General features: G+C 41.0%; 1 protein-coding gene across 15 annotated transcripts in view; it reads left to right on the top strand.

Annotated features, from left to right (window-relative positions):
* TMEM164 (transmembrane protein 164) overlaps positions 1-20,561 on the top strand; it is a 165,784-nt gene that overhangs the window by 27,370 nt on the left and 117,853 nt on the right. Inside the window, exon 1 of one of the 15 annotated variants that reach the window (XM_057718204.1) lies at positions 19,120-19,187. The exons of the other annotated variants lie outside the window; for them this stretch is intronic. The gene's annotated coding sequence lies outside the window, so the exon portion shown is untranslated. Of the gene's footprint in view, positions 1-19,119; positions 19,188-20,561 lie in introns of those variants that run through there. 15 annotated transcript variants of the gene reach the window in all.

The following is a 20,561-nucleotide window of genomic DNA, read 5'->3' as shown; positions in this document are numbered from 1 at the left end:
GGACCAATTTTCATTATTGTTATGTTTTGATTATAGAAGTAATATCAGATCATAAATAAAAACCTTAAAAATATAGGAATGTATAGAAATTTCCTGGGAATCCATCTCCTCAACCCCATTCTTTTCTTTTTTTAATTTATCGGTACTTGTAATTTATTATTTTTTTATTTTTTATTTTATTTTCAGATCTTTATTGGAGTGTAATTGCTTCACACTGTTGTGCCAGTTTCCGCTGTACAACAAAGCAAATCAGCTGTATTTATACATATATGCCCATATCTCCTCCCTCTTGAGCCTCCCTCCCACTCTCCCTATCCCGCCCCCCAGGTCATCACCAGTGGTTGAGTTGATCTCCCTGTGCCATGCAGCAGCTTCCCACTAGCCTTCTTTTTCACAGCTGGTAGTGTATACATGTCAATGCTACTCTCTCACTTCATCCCAGCTTCCCCTTTGCCGCCCCCCACCCCGACCCCGTGTCCTCAAGTCCATTCTCTGCATCTGCATCCTTATTCTTGTCCTGTCACTGGGTTCATCAGTACCATTTTTTTAGATTCCATATATATGCACTAGCATATGGTATTTCTTTTTCTCTTTCCAACTTACTTCACTCTGTATGACAGACTCTAGGTCCATTGACCTCACTACAAATAACTCAATTTCGTTCCTTTTTATGGCTCAGTAATATTCCATTGTATGCATGTGCCACATCTTCTTTATCCATTCATCTGCTGATGGGCATTTAGGTTGCTTCCATGTCCTGGATATTGTAAATAGTGCTGCTGTGAATATTGTGGTACATGTATCTTTTTTTTTTTAATAATTAATTTTTTCGACATACAATAAACTGCATATATTTAAAGTGTACAATTTGATATTTTTTATTAGTAATGTATATATGGCAATCCCAGTCTCCCAGTTCATCCCACCCCAACCCCTCCCACTCTCCCCACTTGGTGTCCATATGTTTGTTCTCTACATCTGTGTCTCTATTTTTGCCTTGCAAACCAGTTGATTTGTACCATTTTTCTATATTCCGCATATATGTGTCAATATACGATATTTGTTTTTCTCTTTCGGACTCACTTCACTCTGCATGACAGTCTCTAGGTCCATCCATGTCTCTACAAATGTCCCAATTTCATTCCTTTTTATGGATGAGTAATATTCCATTGTGTATATATACCACATCTTCTTTATCCATTCATCTGTTAATGGACATTTAGGTTGCTTCTGTGTCCTGGCTATTGCAAATAGTGCTGCAGTGAATATTGGGGTGCATGTGTCTTTTTGAATTATGGTTTTCTCAGGGTGTATGCCCAGGAGTGGGATTGCTGGGTCATATGGTAGTTCCATTTTTAGTTTTTTAAGCAATCTCCATACTGTTTTCCATAGTGGCTGTATCAAGTTACATTCCCATCAACAGTGAAGGAGGATTCCCTTTTCTCCACACTCTCTCCAGCATTTATTGTTCCTAGATTTTTTGATGATGTGACTGGTGTGAGGTGATACTTCATTGTGGTTCTGATTTGCATTTCTCTAATGATTAGCGATATTGAGCATCCTTTCATGTGTTTGTTGACCATCTGTATGTCTTCTTTGGAGAAATGTCTATTTAGGTCTTCTGCCCATTTTTGGATGGGGTTGCTTGTTTTTTTGATATTGAGCTGCATGAGCTGCTTGTATATTTTGGAGATTAATCCTCTGTCGGTTGCTTCGTTTGCAAATGATTCATATGGAAACACAAAAGACCCTGAATAGCCAAAGCAATCTTGAGAAGGAAAAATGGAGCTGAAGGAATCAGGCTTCCTGACTTCAGACTGTACTACAAAGCTACAGTAATCAAAACAGTATGGTACTGGCTCAAACCCAGAAATAGGCATCAATGGAACAGGATAGGAAGCCCAGAGATAAACCCACATACATATGGTCACCTTATCTTTGACAAAATAGGCAAGAATATACAATGGAGAGAAGACAGCCTCTTCAATAAGTGGTGCTGGGAAAACTGGACAGCTACATGTAATAGAATGAAATTAGAATATTACCTAACACCATACACAAAAATAAACTCAAAATGGATTAAAGACCTAAATGTAAGGTCAGGCACTATAAAACTTTTAGAGGAAAACATAGGCAGAACACTCTATGACAGAAATCAAAGCAAGATCCTTTTTGACCCACCTCCTAGAGTAATGGAAATAAAAACAAAAATAAACAAATGGAACCTAATGAAACTTAAAAGTTTTTGCACAGCAAAGGAAACCACGAACAAGATGAAAAGACAACCCTCAGAATGGGAGAAAACATTTGCAAACAAAGCATTCTTTTCTTTTTAAAACTTTGGCTAATACCAAAGAATTTCTCCTCCTCACCCTCTGGTTCTTTCCTTCCAATTTGCTTTGATTATTGAAGTTTAGTGCAAAAGAAATTCCAACCTAATTGCGGTAGAGGGGGCTCTAGCTTCTACAGAATATGGCTGTATGAAATAAAGGTCAGGGCTTGGGAACTGGATTTAGAAATACCAATTATTCATCCTTATTTAAAAATGGATAGATTGTAAGGCAGGGAATAAGATTTTAGGTACCCACATCCTGATCCAGCTGTGTTTATGTGTGTTAGGGGATGGGTGGACCAGAGGTACAGTCCAAATTAGACCATTTTTGCGAAACTGCTTTGTAAACTAACATGCTCTACAAATGAGATTAGGATGAACATTGTTGCTGACTCTGGGAGGCAGTCTTGTGTGTTTATCTAAACAGTTAATATCTGTCAGTGGGCCATTGCACAAGCAACTGGCAAAACGGTATCCTGTGCCTCAGTTGTTCCTTGTATTTGCAGTTCCAAAGCTTATTTAATTGCCCTCAGCAGCTTACTATATACCTCATCAGTAGGGTAGAGAAGCAGAACTTGACCTTAGAGGATAAAGATCAGAATAAGTGTAACTTGCTACTGGTACGCACAGTTAAATAATCCACTCGATGGAGGGAATTGAAGAAGCGTATAGGAAAGCATCTCCTAGTATTGCCTGAAATACAATAAAGTGGGTGACAGCACTCTGTAAACTGTAAAGCTGGGTAATAATGCAAAGGATTGTTGTCATCATGACTGGGGAGATTGGCTGTCACCCAGCGACTTAGCTGTGATATGCTTCCAGGCAATTCCACAGAGGTCTTATAACCCCCTTTCCTGTACAGGTGCTAGCAGGTGCCACAGAAATACAGTCTCCTGATGACTATAAAAGCCAGGCAGCTAAATTTAATAAGACATTTGTCAAGGAGATGGCAGATAATGACCAATTTTTGGTAGACAGATAGTTGTCTGCAGAAACAAAGCCTGTATTGAACTATTTTGGAGTGGGAAGAAGCATTGCTATGACAACAAATTACTTATATTTGATTTAGAAGAAGGAGAGCAGTGCAGCTAAATGGTTCAGAAAGCTTGTGAGAACAACTGTTGGCACTGGGTATATGTTAAAATATAAAATGTTAAGTATGATCTGTTAAATAATTGAGCACCTCAGTGCACTCTGTGTCGGTCTCTCTCATGAACCAATAAAATACAACATAATTCAATCTTTAAAAAACAGCTAGGAGAGTTACATGCAAATTGTTCTGTTTTATAAAGTGCCCCAAATGAAATTCCCAGCTTTAATTTGCTGAAAGCCGAAAAATACTGTGTGTTTAAAAGGAAAAAAAAAATCCAACCAAAACCCGAGACCTATTTACTGTGTTTTTATTGCATCCAGACCTGAAATTATGATAGGAGTTTCTCATTCTGTAGATGATTAATCTTCTTAGTGATTGGTAGTGTGTTTATTTGAAAGAAGCTGGTCTTCAGACCATTTCCATCGTTTCACTGTGTTCATTCCTGAGAGAATGTGTAAACAATGGTTTGTATGAACTGGTTATTTGCAGTACATCTGGGGAAGTAGGCCTGAGGCAGGTGGAGAGCGTAGAGAACCTGGAGAAAGCCTGTGGATAGGAGGCTTTCTCTTAGGGAAACAGGTCTTTCCTCTTTCTAAAGATAAAACCAGATGGACCCTATCCCCTGGAGATAGAATTTAGGGCCTTGACCACATTCTAAGGCTGAGTAGATCTAGGGACTCCTTAAGGGCTCTTGAGACAGAAGCTTCTAATACTTTTTATTCTTGCCTTTTGTGCCTTTCCCTCCCCCTCCTTCCCCCTTTACCCAATGTCATCTCCCTGTGTTCTTCTAGAATAGAAAAGAGACAGGAAAAAGCTTGGAAGATGGCAGACTGACTTCATAAATACAGGATTACCACCCTGAACTTTCAAACTGTTTCTCCAGGCAAAAGTCACAAATTTGCATATGGCCTCCCCCTTTCTCTCGAGGAAAAAATTTGGTCACTACTACAGGGAGGAGACCATTTTGTAGAGGTTTATTCAGAGGAGGACTTTGAAAGCAATAACAAGCCACATCTTAAGTTAACCTTCCCCTTTAAATGAGGAGTGGCCCAGAGCCACAGCCACTGATGAAGCACAGACTTTGCCTGGCATACAGTTTAAATTCCATCCTCTTAAATGATCTAGTGTTGTGTGTTTTACTAGAGGACAGCGTGTCAGATCATGTCCCATCCTCCTCAGAAACTTCTAGTGCTCCCAGTTACTTGCCGAATAAAATCTGAAGTTGTTAGCCTGTTCCTCTGGCCTTTCAGAATAGACCTTTTAGAAAAAGATTGCAAACGTAATACCTACTCATTTTAGAAAATTTGGAAGATACGGGGGTTGGCAACCTTTTTATGTAAAGGGCCAGATGGTAAATAATTTTATCTTTGTCACTACTACTCAACTCTGCCATTGTAGCACAGGATCAGCCACAGAGATGACAATACAGAAATAAACATGTGTGTTTGTGTTCCAATAAAACTTTATTTACAAGCCAGTCAGTGGGTCACATTTGGTTTGTGGGCCATAGTTTGCTGAGCCCTGGCATGGAGAACAAAAATTGCCCACAATCTTGTTACGAGTGTTAACATTTTTGCTTAACTTTCCTCTTTCTATTCATACTGTTTTACATGGTTGTGACTATATATTGTATCCTACCAAACTTATACCCTGCTTTTTTTTCACATAACATTCTCATAAACATTTTCCATGTCATTTAAAACTTGTCAGAACTATAATTCTTAACAGCTATATAATACTCCATTCTATAGCTAGATCATGATTTACCTAATCATTTCCTGTTATTTTCTCCATTATAAATAACATTGCAAAAAAACTGCTTTGTGCATAAATCTGTGTATTTCAGATTATTTTGTAGGCCGTTTTCGTTGAAGTGGAATTATCAGATCAAGGGGTATGAATGTTTTTAAGGAGCTTAATATGGGCTTTCAAAAAAGTAGTACCCATTTACATTCCCACCAGCAGTGTTGAAGAGAGCCCGTTCCATCCCGTCCTTGCCAACAGATATTCTCACTAAAGCAAAATCTTTGTGAAAATGGCATCTCAGGTAATGTAGTCTTTGATTATTAGGGTGCTTGGGGAAAATTTCAAAGAATTGTTGATTAGCTGTCATATTTCTTCCTTGGCTCCCTCGGCCATAAATGTACCCTGGGCCCTAACTCGCTCCCCCTTTCGCTTATGCAATTTTCTCCTTTCATCCCCTGAGCTCCTTTTCAAAATTCTACTCATCATTTAGGGCCTGACCCAGATCTGAAATCATCTCGCTGTCCATGCAGTCCTCCGTTGTTCCTCCCATTCATTTGATCTCTCTGCCCCATAGTCCCTCTCTTACAGCCTTTATCCCTTTCTGTTTCCTTCTGTAGTTTTCTCTATGTGGACTTTCTTCCCAGGGCAGGGACTGGGTCAGGTTCTCTGTACTGGCTCCCAGAACCTAGCAAAGAGCTTCGTATACAGAGGCCTGACTAGTCTGTGAGTGCTTTGTTGAAGGACTCCTGAGGTCTGCTACATGTTGTAATTACCTATGATGTTTACAGGTTGGGATCAGTGATAAGAATGTTTTCCTGCTTACTTAAGATGGGCTATATCCCTAAGTCCTATGCATTCCTTTTTGTTAAATCTGGATCCTTAAGTTTTCCAAGTGATGGTAAACAACAATTTTAGCACACGTTAGGCTACTCCTCTCTTGCGTGTACAGTGTAGTACTGCACTATCCAACAAAAGTGTCTATGATGATGGAAATGTTTTATATTTGTACTCTCCAGTACAGTAGCCACTAGCCACGTGTGGCTACTGGGCACTTGGCATGTGGTTACTGCAACTGAGGAACTGATTTTTTCCATTTTATTTAATTTTAAATACTTTAAATTGAAATAGCCACGGGTAGTAGTGGCTATGATATTGGACAGTGTAGGATCAGACAGAGTAGTTAAAGGTACAGTCCCTTTTTTTTTATGGCTAAGAGAAGCTCAGTATTTGTAGTAATCTACAGTAACCTTGACGGTGTGGCTGCCTGGAATTTTGGCGGGGCAGCCTAGATCCTGGTAGAACTGTGGAGAGAGAAGCAGCTGTGAGTTTGGTTCAAAATGGAAACTGCCTCCAGTGGGACATCTGTGCTGGGAGAGGAGGGAGATAGTGCCAGATTGGTACTATCCTGTGGAATATCCAGAGGAGACATGTGGACTTGATACGGCCGGTAATAGGAAGCCATTAGCAGTTCATGAGAAGAGGAGAGACGGGAGAGAGTGGTGTTGCAAGGTCATCTCCACAGGGGCAGGCAAGCTACTGGGAGAGGATGTGAGTTACTGGCTCCTCCTTTATTGGGTAGGGCCGGGCAGTAGTGATTCACCAATGCCATCAAAACCCAGTCCCATCAGAAAACACAAATGATTTATTTTTACAATAGCTTCCAGTTATTGTGTGCCTTCCTGTGGCTCAGATCCACGCCAGCATCGAGTGAGGAAGGCTCGGAGTTGGGAGGTGGGAGAGAAAGGCTGTCTGTGTGAGGGGAGGCAGGCTGGCTGGTCACCGCTACTTAGTGCCCTTTGTGGTCCTCGTGCCTTGAAAGGTGTGTCTTGGATGGCTCCCTGATCCTTCAGAAACAGCCCGGGAACCCACTCATTCTGTTCCCACTGGCCCACTTCCTTTAAAAACCAGTGGAAAACTTCCCTTTTATTTGTTAGAATATTTTTAATCTCATTGCTCCCCCCTCCCCCCACTTTTCAGTTAGGTTGAACATTTCTTTTTCTTTCTTTTTTTTTAAACTAGGCATTACTGGTTTCTCTTAAATTTATATATTTATTTGTTTACTTATTTTTTATTTATTGGCTGCATTGGGTCTTCGTTGCTGTGCGTGGGCTTTCGCAGCGAGCCGGGGCTACTCTTCCTTGCAGTGTGCGGGCTTCTTATTGCCATGGCTTCTCTTGTTGCGGAGCACAGGCTCTAGGCACGCAGGCTTCAGTAGTTGCAGCACATGGGCTCAATAGTTGTGGCTCATGGGCTCTAGAGCACAGGCTCAATAGTTTTGGCACATGGGCTTAGTTGCTCCGCGGCATGTGGGATCTTCCTGGAGCAGGGCTCGAACCCGTGTCCCCTGCATTGGCAGGTGGATTCTTAACCACTGCGCCACCAGGGAAGTCCCTAGGTTGAAAATTTCTATTTCTTCCTTCTGTCTGCTCCTACTACCCCCACCATGTCCCTGATTACATTGCTTATATTTTTATAACCCTGTCCTGACTTTAGCACGGGCTTAATAATTGGCTGTCATTGTTCTAAAGATCTGCCTCTCGACTCATTTTTAGGAAAAGGAAAAACACTATCAAAAGGACTCTGCCTCCTCACACTCCCCGTCGTGCCCAACTAAGGCAGGCTGCTGCTGTTCTCTGCCCTACCTGGCCTCCCAACCTCCAGACCCTGTTTGGCCCAGGCAGACAGCCTAACTCAGAAATACCCTCCCTTTGGGGAAAAGGTGTTTTAGCAAAGTCAAACCCAGAAGCCTGCAGAAACCATTGACCTAAGCTGGCCTTGGAGATGTCTCACAGTTAAATCTCCATGTGTCACCAGGCCTTGCTATTAAGACCAGAGTGCCCTGTCCACATCACTCACACAAACAGGTGCAAGTTGCTGAGAGTAAAGGTGCCCTGGGTGCGTCTCAGGTCACCTCCTGCTCTTGAGATACAGCTAGAATAACTGTGAGTTGCACTCCCCTCGGCAGAGTAAAGCAGCTTCCTCTTAGTTGCCCAATTAAAGGAAAGAAAAGTTCTTGCCTTGAGCTGCCAATGAGAGGAAGGGGAATTTTTTTCCCCAAATATTTATTTATTTGGCTGTGCGGGTCTTAGCTGTGGCAAGCAGGATCTTCGTTGCTGCGTGCAGGGTCTTTGTTGTGGCATGTGAGATCTTTAGTTGCGGCACGTGGGATCTTTAGTTGTGGCATGTGAAATCTAGTTTCCCAACCAGGGATCGAACCCAGGCCCCCTGCACTGGGAGTATGGAATCTTAACCACCAGACCACCACGGAAGTCCCGGAAGGGGAAAATTTTTAAAGAAAAAAAAAAAAAAAGCTACCTTGAGCTGCACAATGTAAGATTTTTGTGAAAATCAGTGACTTAAAATTTTTTTTAATTTATTTATGTCCTGTGGGATCTTAGTTTCCCCAACCAGGGATTGAACCCTTGCCCTTGGCAGTGGAAGCATGGAGTCCTAACCACTGGACCACCAGGGAAGTACCAATGATCTTTTAATGGTTTCTATCCTGATCATGGAGGTGGTATAGCTTAAGAGTGAAGAGCAGGGATTCTTGTAACACGTATTTACTGAGCATATGCTATCTGCCACTAATTCTGCTCAGTGCTAGAATCTGACACTAGTGGGTTAGAATTTGGGTTCTGCCAGTTGTTAGCTGTTTGAGCTTGGGTGAGTTTAACTTTTTTGAACTTCATTTTACCTGCCTGTAAAATGGGAGTAATAATGGTTACCTTGTATGGTTGTTATAAGGATTAGAGAGTGTCTGTACAATACAGTTCCTGGGACCTAGTAAGAACTCAGTAAAAGGTAACCATTGTTATTAAGGCATACATTTCAGTTTGTAATAACCTCAAGGTTAAGCCTGTTGATCCAGCATCCTTTTTCCTCATCCTTCATGGCTTTTGCCTTTCTGAAGCTACATACCCTCAGAATAAGAGGCATTGGGTGTGGTGGATTTAACAAGAAAGATTTTCTTCATGGAAAGAAGGTTCCTAGGTACCAGATGACTGAGCTGGGGAAAGCTCTAGAGCTGCCTTCTCTAAGGAAACCTAAGGTAATTGCCACCTGTCTGAGAGATTTCTGCCCTGTCTGAAGGCCAGGGGGAAAGATCTTGATGACAGTGCCTTCTCCTGGCCTTTTCAAGAGTAAGTACAGAAAGTACTTCCTTCACTTTCCCAGGAAGTTGAGTGGGTGGGTGGATAGGGGATTTTTTTAAAATTAATTAATTAATTTATTTATTGGCTGCATTGGGTCTTTGTTGCTGATCATGGGCTTTCTCTAGTTGCAGTGAGCGAGGGCTACTCTTCATTGCGGTGTGTGGGCTTCTCATCACAGTGGCTTCTCTTGTTGTGGAGCACGGGCTCTAGGCATGTAAGCTCCAGTAGCTGCGGCTTATGGGATCTTCCCGGACCAGGGATTGAATCCATGTCCCATGCAGTGGCAGGCGGATTCTTAACCACTGTGCCACCAGGGAAGTCCAGGGATACTGTTTCTGAGTCAGGGACACCTTGAGTTCCATACTTGAGGGGTCATGGTCTCCCCACCTTAGGATGCTCTGTTGGTTTGGCTTTAAGGAAAGCTTTCCAGTTGACCTCTTAATCTTCAGAAATAACACCAGGAGTCACTTATGCTATCACCTTCCGTAGAAAACTATGCAGACGTGTTCTAGGGGTTCACTGGGTCTAGATTTTGATTTTCATACTACCTGGGCCAGACTTTCTGAGAGTGATATGGGGGGGTCAGGCATGGTTCAGAGGGTGAGGGTTGTGTAACAGTAACATTGAAATCCCTGAGTAAGACCGAGGGGTTGTCCACATCTACTGCCCTAATGGGGAACCCTAGCAAACAAGATACAGAACTGGATCATTGCCACCAGCTCAGAGATATATTCACAGATATCACAATTAAATGTTACAAGGACTTACCTCTAAGAGCTCCGAATGTTCTCTCCTTCAAATTTACCCATCTCTGTTGCCGTCCCTTTTGTAAGAATAGGGAAAAACTGCTTGTGATACAAATCTTTATGTTAAATCCTGCTTCAAGTGCAGAGGGGCAGCTTGCAAAAGTGAGGACTTTCACAGATACCCATTTAGAAAAAATCCTTTGGTAATGTGAATTATAGCCTTTGGATTTCTTGGTTATTAAACCTTGATTTTATTTTTATTTTTATTTGTTTTTCTCATTTTATTTTTTTGAGGTACAGCAAGTTCAGTCATCTGTATTTATACACATATCCCCGTATTCCCTCCCTCCCTCAACTCCCCCCCACCCTCCCCGTCCCAGTCCTCTAAGGCATCATCCATCTTCTAGTTGAACTCCCTTTGTTATACAGCAACTTCCCACTGGCTGTTTTACAGTTGGTAGTATATATATGTCTATGCTACTCTCTCACTATGCTAACTCATATATACGGAATCTAAAAATGGTACTGATGAACTCAGTGACAAGAACAAGGACGCAGATGCAGAGAATGGACTGGAGAACTCGAGGTTTAGGGGGGCAGGGGGTGAAGGGGAAGCTGAGACGAAGTGAGAGAGTAGCATAAACCTTGATTTTAATGTATTGGGTTTGCTTCATGCAGTTTGCCTATGTTGTAGGCTACAACCACCTTTTAATGAAATGACGAGGTATGTCCCCTTTATAAATACTCAGGGGATTGGAACCATGTCATGATCTCCATTGACCTAGGTCACTAGAGTGTTATATAAGACCTCAGAGCTGTAACTGCAACTCTGTTAGTTCCGTTGGAATGTGAGTTCCCAGCAGCCTTTATCTATCTATATTTTAAGGAGTTGTGTATAGTCACTTCATGATAACAGAATGCAGGGTAATATAATAATAATAATAATAATAATAATAATAATAAAGAACAAGAATGGAATGAAGCCTTCACTTCCTCCTGCTGGTCTTTGCCTTCTCTTGTTTCACTGAACTTCTTTCCCTCTGTGCTCACCCATCCTCCAAGGTTAGCTACCAGTTGGGCTCATAACCACATTACCTCTGAGGCTAGAGGACACGCCCAAACACTGATATTTGGGCCCTAACTTTCAGCTCAATTTAAAGAGATGCTACTGCTAAATGTCATCTTTTCTTCCTGGATCCATATGGTAAAGTTTGACCTTTTGAATAAAACACCTAGATGAGCAACGGATTAAATGGGAAAGCTTTCCGTGAAACAAATTCATTTAATAGTATTACCTTGTATGACAGATGGTAACTAGACTTATCATGCTAATCATTTGTGATGTATCAAAATATGAATCACTGTTGTCAATTGAAACTAACATAATATTGTAAGTCAATCGTACTTTAATTTTTTAAAAAAGTAGCATTACCTTGTAAATAAGTAATAAACATGAACAGCTTCCATCCCTTTAGTCCTGCTAGCCATACAGCCTGAATGGGAAAATTGATCATTTTTTTGTTTCTTCAGTTTTGATTTTACTTGAAGTAAATTGTCAAGATTAGACACATCCCTGATCGTACAGAAGCCCCGAAAATATTTGTTGCAAATTGATCTAATAAGCCAGTTTACTTGTCCACAGTTATTCGATTCTATTTTGGTGGGTATCATTGATCTTTAAATAGTTAGAGGTAGGTAAGGGCTATAAAGGTTTCCTCCCTGCAACCAGTATATTAACAATGAAAGCAATTCAGATAGAATTCTACCACGCAAACATTTATTAATAATCAGGCACAAAACAGTCATATAGCCTGAAATGTATGCCCAGAGACATTCCATCTCTTATTGTTGCCAACCAGTACCTTGTGTGAAAGGTTCACTGGAGGTAGATGTGACAGTAGTCTAGCTATAAGATTCAGCTTACCTTCTAATTAAAGGGCACATCCAAATCCTTCATTAAGGGTCTGAATGTAAGATTTGTTGGGACTCTTGAGCCTAGTGTGTCATTCAAGAGGTGAAGGTCATTGGGACAGCTGAGCCTTATATCCAATTTATGCAAGGGTGAGAGTGCCTGAATAGTTCTAACTGATCCATCTGTCTTGAACATGAAGGAGTTCCCCAGTGAAATATCATTTCAAGTATCCATTGCTGTAATTAATAAACCATTTGAAGATTTCATAGCTGAAGCATTTGAGTGTGGCTTTTTATCCATTAAAAAATTAAGTTATATTTTACATACAGTAAAATGCACCCTTTTTAGGATGGAGTTCTATGAGTTTTGACAAATATACACCATAATCAAGATAGAGAATGCTTTCATCACCCGCCCCCCCCCCCCCAAATTCTGCCATGATTTGCTTGTGGGATTAAAGAAAAAGCTTTATTAAGATATAATTTATTGCCCATCAACAGATGAATGGATAAAGAAGATGTGGCACATATAGACAATAGACTATTACTCAGCCATAAAAAGGAATGAAATTGAGTTATTTTTAGTGAGGTGGATGGACCTAGAGTCTGTCATATGGAGCAAAGTAAGCCAGAAAGAGAAAAACAAATACCATATGCTAACTCACATATATGGAATCTAAAAAAAAAATGGTACTGATGAACCCAGTGACAGGGCAAGAATAAAGATGCAGATGGAGAGAACAGACTTGCGGATACAGGGTAGGGGGGTGGGCAAAGGGGAAGCTGGGACAAAGTGAGAGAGTAGCATTGACATATATACACTACCAAATGTAAAATAGATAGCTAGTGGGAAACTGCTGCATAGCACAGGGAGATCAACTCGATGATGAGTGATGACTTAGAGGGCTGGGATAGGGAGGGTGGGAGGGAGTCACGGGAGGGAGGGGATATGGGGATATATGTATAAATACAGCTGATTCACTTTGGTGTACAGCAAAAACTGACACAAGAGTGTAAAGCAATTATATTCCAATAAAGAACTTAAAAAAAAGATATAATTTATGTACCATACTGTTCACCCATTTTAAGTGTACAGTTAATGATTTTGGGTATATTACATTATTAAAATTTTAAAATTGTGTTAAATATATGTATATAATGAAATTTGCCATTTTAACTATTTTTAAGTGCACAATTGAGTGGCACTAATTACGTTCACAGTGTTCTGCAACCATCGCCACTGTTTCCAAAACTTTTTTCATCACCCCAAATATAAACTCGGTACCCATTAAGCATTAAGCAGTAACTCCCTATTTCTCCCTCCCCTAGGCCCTGGGAACCACTCTTCTATTTTCTGTCTCTGAATATGCGTATCTAGCTACCTCATATAAGTGGAATCATAATATTCGTCCTTTTGTGTGTGACTTATTTCACTTAGCACAGTGTTTTTGAGGTTCACCCATGTTGTAACATGTCATTCCTTTTTAAGGCTGAATGATAGGGACTTTCCTGGCAGTCCAGTGGTTAAGACTCTGCGCTTCCACTGCAGGGGGCACGGGTCCCATCCCTGATCCCTTGTCATGGAACTAAGATCCCACATGCTGCTCAGCCCCCCCACCCCCCCAAAAAAAGCTGAATGGTATTTAATTTTATAGATACACCACATTTTGTTTATCTATTCATGTGTCTGTGGGCTCTTGGGTTGTTTCCCTTTGGCTATTATGAATAATGCTGTGACGAACATGGACTTACAAGTATCTATTTAGTCTCTGTTTTCAATTCTTTGGGGTGTGTACCTAGGAGCAGAGTTGCTGGATCACATGGTAATTCTGTGTTTATCTTTTTGAGGAACTGCAGAACTGTTTGACAGCAGCTGAGCCATTTTACATTCCCACCAGTAATGCAAGAGGGTTCCAATTCCTCCACATTCTTGCCAGCACTTATTTTCCATTTAAAAAATTATAGCCATCCTAGTAGGCGTAAAGTGGTATCTCATTGTGGTTTTGTGTTGCATTTCCCTAATAACTAATGATGTGCTCATTGGCCATTTGTATATCTTCTTTGGAGAAATGTCTGTTCAAGTCCTTTGCCCATTTAAAAAAAAATATTTATTTATTTATTTATTGGCTGCATTGGGTCGTCATTGCTGCATGCAGGCTTTCTCTCGTTGTGGTGAGCGGGGGCTACTTTTTTTGCAGTGTATGGGCTTCTCATTGAGGTGGCTTCTCTTGTTGCAGAGCACAGGCTCTAGGCCTGCGGCCTTCAGTAGTTGTGGCGCGTGGGCTCAATAGTTGTGCCTCACAGGCTCTAGAGCACAGGCTTAGTAGTTGTGGTGCACACGCTTAGTTGCTCCGGGGCATGTGGGATCTTCCCGGACCAGGGACCGAACCCGTGTCTCCTGCATTGGCAGGCAGATTCTTAACCACTGCGCCACCAGGGAAGTCCAATCTTTGCCCATTTTTAAAAAACTGGATAGTTGTCTTTTTGTTGTTGAGTTCTTGATTGTGGGCTTTGATTAGATATTTCAGTTGCTAATTAATCCTCCTCCATGGAGGAGTGTGTATTCTCAATTAGGGTTCTTCAAATGTGAACAGTGGTGTACTGATAAACATTTAAAGCCCTGATTTATAGCATTTGCCAATTCGCCTGGTCCATTTCAAATTACCAGTCTGTGCTCACTAAGGTAACAAAAGCATTGTGAAGGGATGCACAGAATCAGCTCTTGCTAGCTAGTGCTATTGGGTTTCCAGCACAGCACTGAATGTTAATCAACTGCCATGCAGTGCAGAAAACTAATATACACACACATATTACAGTGTCATTGCTGAAAGTATTTAAAATTAAATTGCAGATATTGTAACTAAAATTAAATGAAATTGATTTTCAATTACAGCTCTTTAGGAACAGCTACCATTTGTTCAGCACATCATATGCTAGGCATGTTCCAATTGTTTGATACATATTATCAGTCAACAGAGGAGGAAGCTTAAAACAAGTTCCCAGTAAGCCCAGACTTGAACCTGGACTCCAGAGCCACTGCATTTGACCTCTGTGCACCCTGCCTTCTGTCCCATTCATAGAATTTACTTACTGAGTGTTGACTCCCATAAACAGAGTGAATAGCTTTCTTCTAACCTCAGAGACCCTTCTGTGTTACTCTTTACCCTCCAGCCTATCTGAAACCTACAAATTAGAGGTGAAAACCAAAGCCATGTTGGTACTACTTCTTGCTGAACGTAGAGGGTTAAAAATATCCTTTTGCTGATTGCAGAGAAACAAAAACAAAAACAAAAATGTTTTGTAAGAAAAATGGCAAAAATAGAAAGTGAAAATTCTCCAGATCCCACCTACCAGAGATAATCATTATTAAGAGCTTGCATTTATTCTTTCAGCTCTTTTGCCTTTTTCTGTACTTTTTTTTGAAACAAAATTGGGATGATTCCTTATAATCAGAAATTTTTCTCACTGAACAGTAGAGTTGGATACCAGTGCATGTAGCACAGTTTCATTCCTTTTAATAGCTACATAATATCTCTGGTGAGAAAGAAGCAGAAGGGATTTTGAAGGGCTATTTTGAAGAAGGGATAATAGGTGGCACATGGGACAAAAAGGTTGCTAACAGCTTTTGGGTACCAGAAACAGAGCGCCATTCTGTCTGCTCCTTCTGCCAGAGCTACCATAACTTACTTACCTGGAGTGATAAGATGCAAATCCGTTAATGTTGTTAAGAGTTCTAGGAAAGCTCTTCAATAAACTAAGTGACTCAGGGATAATTGCGAGATAAGATTACGTATCAAATTCTTTCACAAGTCTTTAGGGCTTTACAGCTCTGGTCTTAGAAACCCTATTTGGAATCGTTTTCTTCAACTCCAGTAGCTCCTGCTCTGAATTTGAGAAACATTGTTTTCAAAGCAACACCACCTTTTCTTTTTTTTTAAGAACTTTTATTGAGATACAGTTAACAGACAATAAACAGCATGTATTTAGAATGTACAATTTGGTATCCCAGTCTCCCAATTCATTCCCCCCCAACCCTCCCCGCTTTCCCCACTTGGTGTCCATATGTTTGTTCTCTACATCTGTGTCTCTATTTCTGCCTTGCAAACTGGTTGATTTGTACCATTTTTCTATAGTTCACATATATGTGTTAATATACGATATTTGTTATTCTCTTTCTGACTCATTTCACTCTGTATGACACTCTCTAGGTCCATCCATGTCTCTACAAATGTCCCAGTTTGTCTACTAACTTTGGGTTTTGTTTGCTCTTCTTTCTCTAGTTTCTTTAGGTGTAAGGTTAGATTGTTTATTTGGGATTTCTCTTGTTTCTTGAGGTAGGATTGTATCGCTTTAAATTTCCCTCTTAGAACTTGCCTTTGCTGCATCCCATAGGTTTTGGATCATTGTGTTTTCATTGTCATTTGTCTCTAGGTATTTTTTGATTTCCTCTTTGATTTCTTCAGTGATCTCTTGGTTATTTAGTAGCGTGTTGTTTAGCCTCCATGTGTTTGTGTTTTTTACAGTTTTTTTCCAGTAATTGATTTCTAATCTCATAGTGTTGTGGTCGGAAAAGATGCTTGATACGATTTCAATTTTCTTGAATTTACCAAGGCTTGATTTATGACCCAAAATGTGATCTATCCTGGAGAATGTTCAAAGCAACACAACCTTTTAATTTCTCTTCATCTCTTGCTTATTTTTCAAGATGACCGCCACCCGATTTTCTTGTTCTGACCTGTTGGTTCTCTGATATTCTCCATGGTTCTTAGTGTTTTTGTTTTCTCCTCAGTCCATGTATTTGTCACTAGCAAAGCTCCTGTTGACTTTAGCAGGCGTGGCATTTATGATTTTTGCAACTGGGAATTGATAGGAAGAAAGAAGGTTATGGAGGGGAAGGTTTAGCCTGGAAGTAGTAGAAGTGTCTGACAGCCATTATTAGGTGGCTGTCAAAATAAAATGCTATACTCTCTGGCGTGTATCACTCCAGGGAATGAAATAATCCAAGAATGATAAGCTCTCAATTGCCCTCTGTCGGTTTTTGATGCTGCTTGCTTGTTCTAGTTAACATAGAACACTGACCTCACACACCACTTGGAGAAACTTCGAGGAAGATAAGATGATCATAGGGTGTAAAGCAAGCTGACTGAAGGCCTGTCAAGAGAGATGGGCTAAAGGCCAGTGTTATCCGTTTATCAGGATTTGCCTATCATCTCATGTTTTATTCTCTTTCTCTTTATCTCAGGGAGCTGGCAGCATGGTGTTTTTCCCTTTAAGACAACATTTTTGGATTCCTTTACCAGTTTAAATAGATTAGTTTAGTAGAGGTGGAGGGCTAAGAGGTCTGTGTTGGGGTCAGGTGCTATCTTTTTTCTTAATTATGAAGGTAAAGATATGGGTGTTTGAAACTCCTGAATGGACATGTCATTAACTTTCAAATTACATGCTAAGCCTTAGGCTTGTGCATGTATATTTTACTGTGCCTTCTGGTCCATGTCGCCTTCAAAGGCAAACTGCTCCACGCCAGCTGTGCTGGGGGCAGTAGCCATAGACTGTGCCAGAGACCCTGCCTCCCTGGCTTTGGTCGGTTGGACTGAGAGTGGCCACCTGTCCCCAAAACAGCCCGTTGATCACCTGGCGAGCAGTATGGGCTTGATAAGATGAGCTGGGCCATTCATTTTCCTCTCCTAGGAAATTAGAATTGGGAAGCTGAGAGACTAAATAAGACAGTTTGCAGCCGGAACAAGAGCCCAAAGATGATGGGGAGGGGAGCAGTCATGTCAGGCCAAGTCCAAGCTGGTGCCTTGAGGAGACAGAAGCCATGAGGAAACAGAGAAGCTAGTAAGAGAGAGATGCCCTGGGAGACAGAGTAGCTGTTTCTCACAACCACCTTGAACCCAGAACCACTTTCCAGTTCCCTTGAGGGCGAGCTTTATCCCACACTAGGATTCTCATGGGATACCTGTTTTCTTACCATAAACCTCCCTTTTGTTGAGCCAGCGTGAGTAGGACTGTTTTCTTTCAATATAAATTGTCAGTCCAACACTTGTCTTTCGATTTCTGGATGACAGTAAGGAAAGAAAAAGATACGTGTTGGTGAGCATGTAGAGAAATTGGAACCTTTGTACACTGTTGATAGGAATGCAAAATGGTGCAGCTGCTATGGAAAACAGTATGGAGATTCCTCAAAAATAGAACTACCATATGATCAGTAATTCCACTTCTGGGTATTTAGCTGAAAGAATTGAAATCAGAATCTCAAAGAGATATTAACACTCCAGTGTTCACTGCAGCACTACTCACAATAGCCAAGATGCAGGAACAACCCAAATGCCGTCCAATGATGCATGAATGGATAAAGAAAGTGTATATATGCACAGGAATATTATTCAGCCTTAAGAAGGAGGAAATCCTGTCATATGCTATGACATGGATGAACCTTGAGGCTATTATGGTAAATGGAATAAGCCAGTCACAGGAGGACAGATGCTGTATGATTCCACTTACATGAGGTATTTAGATAGTCAACTTCATAGAGTCAGAGTAGAGTGAAGATTACTAGAAGCTGGGAGGAAAGGGTGACCAGGGGCTGGGAAATTGCTAATCAGTGGGCATAAAGTTTCAATTGTATAACGTGAACAAATTCTAGAGAGCTGCTGTATGACCTTGTGCCTGTAGTTAACAGTACTGTATTGTACATTTAAAAATTTAAGAGGGTAGATCTCATTTTAAGTGTTCTTACCACAATAAAATAAATCGCCAGACCAGATCTAGGTCCACAACTGCAGGCTTTGGGGGCTGGATTGACAACAGTTGGTTAACATTTAGGGTTAATACTAAGTGCTGAAGACTCTTCTAGGTGTTATAGGGAACAGTGGAAAAACACAGATACCTGATTATTTCTCTCAGGCTCAGTGCTGACGTTATGGGCTTTAAATCTGTGTTCCTGGCAAACTGAGAATGGAAAGAGGTAGGGATTCTGACTGTTCATTTATCACCTCATAGCTCTCAACCAACAGGGGGCCTTCTTTATCCTGTTTAACCTCTCAGTAGAATATTTGCCTTTTCATTTATTCCTCTTTCCAGTCAACTCTTGATTATTCATGTAATAGGGGAAAACATTAATGTAATAGAAGACCGCCCCACCTTGGCCTCTCTTCTCTGCCACAGCAGCAGTGAGTTCCAGAAATGGAAACCAACCATCAGGAGAGGTAAGGAGGCTGAAAAAAGTTGGGGCAGGGCCAAGCAAATTAACGTCGTTTTTTTCTCCCACTTTTATTCCTTCCTTCTAAATGGTCTCTGTTGAGTTTTTCTGGTGCCAGTAGGAGATTGCTGGAAAGGCAATGCCATCTGCTTGGATTAAAGTAAAAATATGGGATTTTAAAAAACTAAAATACAGTTCGGGGGGGGGGGGCAAGTTGACCAGGATGCTGTTTTGTTTTTGTTTTGTTTTTTTTCTTTCTTGCATCTCTTTTAACCTCTGTCAGGGTCTCATGTCAGATCACCCAGCTTTCTGATTGACAACTGATATTCTCAGTTCAGAGTTTGGGACTCAGCCAGCTAAAATTTCCACAGTGGAGTTTCTCCAGGTTTGGTTCTTGAGCCATTTGCGTCAGAGTTACCTTGGGTGTTTCTTAAAAATGTTGATTCCTGGGCCCTACTGCAGACCTATTGAGTCCAGCTAATGGGGAGAGAAATTGACCTGGGAAGGTGAATTTTACCCCACTCCCCTCCAGCTGATGTCTGTGCACACTGAAATTACCACCACTTCTATTTCCCTCATTGTTAGTAGACCAAGTGAGTGGGTGGGGAAACATGGGGCATGCCTAGTGTCAGAGAGTATTTTTCTGAGTGCACATAGATAGGGATTCTCTACTGAAAGGAAAGTGAAGAGAGACGGAGGCGCCACCATGCAAAACTGGCACTTAGCCTTCAAATGTTTGTTGAATTACTGCCTGAATAGTTGAGAGTTGATTGGGCAGGGCCACAGCAATGTTGTGTATAAGTTACAGACTTGGTCTGCATCCATGTTTCCTTCTAAAGAGACCACCCTCTTCTCCATTTCTGCCCTATCTTTATTTAGAATGAAAGTAGCTGGTCATCTCCAACATATTTGGGGTTTTGTGGTAATTTAAATATATAAATAGATAACTACATGGTGCCACTCAATGGTTGTACCTAAATACAACCCTGCTGATCAAAATGAGGATATGGTGTTTATTTTAAGACAGTGGTTGTAGTGTTCAGTCTTTTTTTTTTTTTTTTTTTCAAACACTGGCTCCATGGAGGAAAGCAAGGTCCTGGGTTTCATTGCTTTCCAAGCATTCCCCAACAACTGTTAAATGGGTTTTGTTCCAAAAGTTTCTTAGGAAATCTATTTAGAATTCAGTTTGCATTTTCCCATGGACACAATATTCTTGGGGGTCTGGTTCCCAGACCAGCTGGCAAAAGCCTATTTAATCTGAAACAGAATGGAAGTGCAGTCCCTCAGCCCCTAACCAGGATTCCTAACAGTTTTTTATGGGAAAAAAAGCACCAGCGTTCTAGACCTGTGATCCTCATTACACATCTGAGTTTCACTCTCT

The sequence above is a fragment of the Hippopotamus amphibius genome, chromosome X, assembly GCF_030028045.1.
Source record: "Hippopotamus amphibius kiboko isolate mHipAmp2 chromosome X, mHipAmp2.hap2, whole genome shotgun sequence".
Classification (NCBI taxonomy): Eukaryota; Metazoa; Chordata; class Mammalia; order Artiodactyla; family Hippopotamidae; genus Hippopotamus; species Hippopotamus amphibius.
Note: the sequence above shows the minus strand (reverse complement) of the source record. Positions and strands in the feature narration are given on the sequence as shown.